This window comes from Podarcis raffonei, chromosome 11, assembly GCF_027172205.1.
Source record: "Podarcis raffonei isolate rPodRaf1 chromosome 11, rPodRaf1.pri, whole genome shotgun sequence".
Classification (NCBI taxonomy): domain Eukaryota; kingdom Metazoa; phylum Chordata; class Lepidosauria; order Squamata; family Lacertidae; genus Podarcis; species Podarcis raffonei.
Genome location: NC_070612.1, coordinates 539,167 through 545,471, shown reverse-complemented (window position 1 = coordinate 545,471; position 6,305 = coordinate 539,167). Strand labels below are relative to the sequence as shown.

Genomic DNA, 6,305 nt, shown 5'->3' with positions numbered 1-6,305 from the left:
GGTGAGACCTCCTGGTGTGGGCTGGAAATAGTGGCCTGGGGACCAGGGGTTCTTGCCCCCCCAATAATACTTTCCCTGCTTGTTGGGGGGGACAACAGAGGAGAAAGAGACTCTAAGGACTGGGGGGCGGGGTCAGGAGACAGAAATGGGGGGGCAGGAAAGTGTGCTTGTTTGCGTGTCACATTTGGGGACTAGGAAACTGGGAGACACAAGTTTGGATCTGCAATCTTGGTGGGGGGGCTCAGCCTCCCCCCTGGGTGCTCCTGAGCTGTACGAGTGTTGGAGGAAGGCAGGCGGGCGGGGGGGGGGGGTGTAGTTGGGGGTGGGAACTGGCTTCTGTTCCCAGCACTTCTCTCCTGCCCATGTGCAATAATGATGAGTACTGATTTCTGGCTGCATCTTGCCCCCCCCCCCGCGAGGCTCAGCGTCCCCCCCCTCCGGCCCCCCTGTACTCAGTGCCCCAGTGGGATGCAGCTGCATTTTTAATAACGACAAATGCTGCTTTATGTATTCAGCTTATTTAAAGTGTTGGAGAAATAAAACATGATGACGGTCGAAACGGCCTGGTTTTTGCCCAAAGCGTCCTGGGATCTCAGATCTGGCCGGTCAGGGGGCTTCAGCAAAGGGCTGGGTCTTTGGCTTGGTCTGCATCTTCCTTTTTTGCTTTAGAGAAACGGTGAGGAAGAAGCAGCGCAATAGAAGTTTATAAACTCCGCATGGCATGTGAGAGTGGAGAGAGAAAGTTTGCCTCCCTCTCTCATAACACGGGACACGCAGTGAAGCTGGATGTTGGAAGTTCCTGTGTGAGTGTCTGGAGCATAGCTGTCAACCGTCCCTTATTTGGCGGAAAGTCCCTTATCCCAGGGCCTTGTCCCGCTGCTGTCCCTTATTGATGATGTCCCTTAAATTTCCAAGGTTTCAAAGGAAGCAGCTCCTCTCCCTCCCTCCCTGCCGGCCAGGGAGGAGGGAGGCTCCAACTGTGTTGCTTGGCTGCATGGCTCACCCAATAAGGAGTCTAAGAACGACTGGGGGTGGAGCTTGCATGCCTTGTGCCAATCAAATCGGCCGTGTTGCCTGGGGACTCTCCTTTGCTCAGCGCTGCCCAGCGGAGAGGTGACGGTGGTTTTCCTTGCTGCATCCCCTTTGCCGGGTTGCTGCGCTGTGGGAACCACCGCTTGAGGCTTCGTTTGGCTGCTGGCTGGGCTTTCTGCCTTTGGCTTGGCTTGTTCAGAAGTCGAACATACCTGTGCTCTGAAAATCCCTTATTGTGGCTGCTGATCCCTTATTTCCGAGGCTGCTGGTCCCTTATTTTCAAATCTGTAAGTTGACAGCTATGGTCTGGAGGCGGTTGGAGGATGGATGGCAGCTAACAGATTGAGGTTGAATCCTGACAAGACAGAAGTACTGTTTTGGGGGGACAGGAGTCTGGCGGGTGTGGGGGACTCCCTGGTCCTGAATGGGGCAACTGTGCCCCTGAAGGACCAGGTCTACAGCCTGGGAGTCATTCTGGACTCACAGCTGTCCATGGAGGCGCAGGTCAATTCTGTGTCCAGGGCAACTGTCTACCAGCTCCATCTGGTACGCAGGATGAGACCCTATCTGCCCACAGACTGTCTCTCCAGAGTGGTGCATGCTCTAGTTATCTCTCGTTTGGACTACTGCAATGTGCTCTACGTGGGGCTACCTTTAAGGGTGACCTAGAAACTACAACTAATCCAGAATGCGGCAGCTAGACTGGTGACTGGGAGCGGCCACCGAGACCATATAACACCGGTCTTGAAAGACCTACACTGGCTCCCAGTACGTTTCCAAGCACAATTCAAAGTGTTGGTGCTGACCTTTAAAGCCCTAAACGGCCTTGGTCCAGTATACCTGAAGGAGCATCTCCACCCCCATCGTTCTGCCCGGACACTGAGATCCAGCACTGAGGGCCTTCTGGCGGTTCCCTCACTGCGAGAAGTGAGGCAGAGGGCCTTCTCAGTAGTGGCACCCGCCCTGTGGAACACCATCCCACCAGATGTCAAAGAAATAAACAATATCTGACTTTTAGAAGACATCTGAAGGCAGCCCTATTTAGGGAAGCTTTTAACGACTGATGGTTCAATGTATTTTTAATCTTTTGTTGGAAGCTGCCCCAAGCGGCTGGGAAAACCCAGCCAGCAGAGACGGCCACCAGGTGTGACCAGGCTGGTCCAGTGTCCCGATGTCAAGGCCTGTGTTAAGATTAGGGCTCTTCAAGGAATTTTGCTGCCTGAGGATGAGATGGCACCTCCTTCCATGCCCAAGATCTGATGGGACCAACAGCTGGATTGGACTTTGGTGCTTCCTGTGGGGCCACATCCTGTCCTGCACCTCATGGCAGCATGCCAAGAGGCTCTGGGCAGGCAGCTCACACAGGCTGGCCCAATCCAGACACACCCACCCATCCTCAGCCCAAGGTGGCTGCCTCTCTCGGCCTCTCTCGGCCTTGCAAACGTGAAGGTGGTGGTGCCAAGGAGCGTGAACAAGGGATGCCCCTCCCCATGTGGACAGGTGAGCTTGTTGGGAATCTCAGGTGAGATCCCCACACAGTGGAATATGCTCCCAGTACCAGTCGCCGTGCAGCAGCCGAGAAAGTTTCAGATAGTTTATTGTTGCAGAAGATAAGGCTCAGTCAAACAGTTCCAAATGTTGATACAGCTGGTAGGCTTTTGCAGATACAGATACACCTACAAGTACAAATGATCTCCGTTGCTCCAAGTTGAGCCATTCGAGATGCAGCATTGGGCAAGCGACACAAATAACAGACACCCAGACAGACAGACTAACTGCAGACTCACAGACTGACACTCCTGAGCTGACATGCATTAATTACAAATATAGCTGGGGCACTGGGCTGTCATCATAGCAACTGGCTTGGCTGACCTTGCACCTGGGATTAGCTCATCCATGGGGAGATTTACATTCATGAAGGAAAGTGACCCCTTCTCATGTCCAGTTGTTCCAGCAGATCTCTGAGGCCACAGCAGCTCCAGAGGCGCCGTCCCTTCTTCGGAGTCAGGGCTAGGTCCACCAGTTGAAGGTCCTGAGACGTCCCGATTTGTGCGGCTAGGACCAGCAGTGGCCTCTGCAAATTCCAAACATTAAATGGATGCCCATGAGGAACATTTCCTAGGTGGCTAGCTAAGCAAACAACAACGGACCCCAACACAATATTAGAAATACATTCATGAGAAGAACAAAATGGGTTTTCTGTGGGTTGACATTTGTTCCCGTTCAGCAGTAAAGAGTGGATTTTCCCAGAAAAAGCAGCAGGAGGAAAAGAAGCAAAAATACCCCCCCCTCTGGACCCGTGACTTGAATATTGTGGGACAAACATCATTACCATCATCATCATTTTATTATTTATACCCTGCCCATCTGGCTGGGTTTCCCCAGCCATTCCGGGCGGCTCCCAACAGAACACTAAAAACAGAATAAAACTTCAGACATTAAAAACTTCCCTAAACAGGGCTGCCTTTAGAGGTCTTCTAAAAGTCAAAACAAAATAAAAAAATTCCTTCCAGTAGCACCTTAGAGACCAACTAAGTTTGTTCTTGGTATGAGCTTTTGTGTGCATGCCCACTTCTTCAGATACACAGAAACAGAAGTCACCAGACCCTTATATAGAGTGAGAGGGTGAGGAGGGGTATTACTCAGAAGGGTGGTGGGGATGGGGGAGTGGCTGGTAGGTGTGGTAAACCTGTTAATGACTGCAATTGGTCTTACAGGAAAAAGCAAGGGGTGAGATGGCTAAGAAGAGCTTTATCATGTATAATGAGATAAAGGTCTCTCAGTTCTTTATTTCCTTGACATGTGATGGGAAGTGGGGGGGGGGCCTGAGTTGCAGGAAGCAAAGAGTAGGAATAAATGCAAATGGTAAGAATTGGAACGCGGGTGGCGCTGTGGGTAAAAGCCTCAGTGCCTAGGACTTGCCGATCGTCAGGTCGGCGGTTCGAATCCCCGCGGCGGGGTGCGCTCCCGTTGTTCGGTCCCTGTACCTGCCAACCTAGCAGTTCGAAAGCACCCCCGGGTGCAAGTAGATAAAATAGGGACCGCTTACTGGCAGGAAGGTAAACGGCGTTTCCGTGTGCTGCACTGGTGCCGGTTCGCCAGAGCAGCTTTGTCACGCTGGCCACGTGACTCGGAAGTGTCTGCGGACAGCGCTGGCTCCCGGCCTCTAGAGTGAGATGAGCGCACAACGGGCAGGGGTACCTTTACCTTTTAAGAATTGGAAAGAAGCCCCCCAAGGATTGAGGATTGGGACCTGTGGTTTCCAGCTTGCTCATAACTGATCCAAAGTTAGCAGTGAGGTGACCAAGTCTGCTAATGACAGGAAGCTGTTCAGGGTTGTTGAAAGAGCTGTGAAGAGCGGCAAGGAGACCTGTCCAAACTGCGTGAATGGGAGGGGAAATGGCGAACGCCGTTCAGTGCAAGCCAGGGTCAAGTGATGCACTTTGAGGCAGAAAATTCTGATTTCATGTACAAGCTGGTGGTTGTCTGAACTGGAAGCGATGGACCAAGAGCGAGACCTTGGGGTCACAGCAGAGAGCTTGTTGAAGATGCAGACCACGTGTGCCGTGGCCACGAAAAAGGCAAAATCTCTGCCGGGGGTCATTAGGAAAGGAATTGAAAACGAAACTGCTAATGTCATGAAACTGCCATGATACAAATCTGGTGCAGTGACTGCATGTGGAACACAGTTGTAGTTGCCACACCTCAAAACGGATATTGCTGAGGTGGAAAAGGTTCAGAAAACAGCAGCCAAAATGATCGAGGGGCTGGAGCAACTCTGCCTCCCCTAATTCATCTCTTACCTCTCAAGCAGGAAATGGTTGCTCAGGGCTGGCTGCCTTCTCACAAATGTACGGATGTGGCGTTTCTTCAATATCTACTGAGATGATTCCACTCTTCAGTGTTCCAAACAGAATATACGATCTCTGATTAAATGTTTTACTTCTGAAAGGTTCAAAAAGCAATTTATGAAAGAACTCAAGGGACAAAATCCACCCTAGTTCTCTCTCTCTGCACAATGGGCTGCTCCCTCTACTGTTAGCGGCACCCAAATCTCCAGGGCTGGTTGTAACCCCACATGGGCAACCGACTGCAGAAATCTACAGCTGTAGAAACGTACATTGCAACTTATTGTGGAGAAGTGGCAGGTGAGAAATGAGTCGGGGGTCCCTAGGCTGCTGCATGCACATGCTAAAGGGAAATCCTGGGGCTCAAACAAAGACACCAGCCAGGAGTATAGAAGCAAAACAGCAGCCTGCAGGCCTGGTCTTTAATCAAAGGCTGTTGCAACAGGACTCCCACCCACCACATGGGAGAAGCAGGAAGAAGCCCTGAACAAAGGGATGCTTCCTTTTTTATAAGTTTTCCCTTTCTCCTCTGGGGAAACATCATGCATCCATCATAGATACATCATACATATGTCACAAACAGGGAGGGGTCTCTGGTAGAAACCGGACCCAGAACCCAGGTGTGCCCGCCCTTATATAGACATTTGAAATTGCCCGCCGTGGAGTCCAAGACCACCCCCAGAAACATCATTCCATACATCACAGAAAGGGCGGTCTACAACAGAAATCTGAGTGCCTTGTTTATCTCCTGTCATTGTTTATCTCCTGTCTGGCAGGTTACCTGTTAATGCTTACTTGATTGGATACCCTGGGGAGCCTGGACACTCTTTTGTAATGATAAGTACTTAGTTCCTGAGCCAGGTCACAGGCTCACACCCTATTCATATCTTAAATGTGCCCTTAAGACAGGATTTGTGAGGAAAGAGACAATGGTGAGATTTCCCACTTTGACCTTGCAGAGAAATAATTGAGGTCAATTTGTTCAGGACTTTTTTCTGTGGGGTTTTCAGACATGTGGTTTATATATTTATGTACGTGTTTGCTTGGTACACTTATGAACATTTAACATATATCTAAGACCTCAAAATTCCCATCACAGGGGTGTATGATGTCTGCTGGAGAGCAACACCCCCCCAACACAAACACCCACCAAATGCCTTGCTGGATCTAAGCCTGATCTAAGTCCGCCTGCTGTCTCAGAGTGGCCAAGCAGGCACCTCTTGGGAAGCCACCAGGCAGCACCTGAGGGCAGCCTCTCCCTGCTCAGGCTCCCCGGCCCCTGGGATTCAGAGGGGAAGCTGCCTCTGTCCTCCTCCTGCCCAGCTCAGACCCAGTTCTGGACAGGGAGTCTTCAGGGGACAAACCCAACACCCCACAGACCAGGGAACTGGGGGATCAGGCAGAATCCCATGGAACAGGTCTGGA

At 51.2% G+C, this 6,305-nt stretch overlaps 1 long non-coding RNA gene across 1 annotated transcript; it reads right to left on the bottom strand.

Annotated features, from left to right (window-relative positions):
• Window positions 1-2,612: 2,612 nt before the first annotated feature.
• LOC128423781 (uncharacterized) lies at window positions 2,613-5,458 on the bottom strand. The gene is made up of 2 exons (XR_008332847.1): window positions 4,836-5,458; window positions 2,613-3,104 (listed from the first exon to the last, which is right to left on the bottom strand). It is a non-coding gene; the product is annotated as an uncharacterized LOC128423781 (long non-coding RNA).
• Window positions 5,459-6,305: the final 847 nt, after the last annotated feature.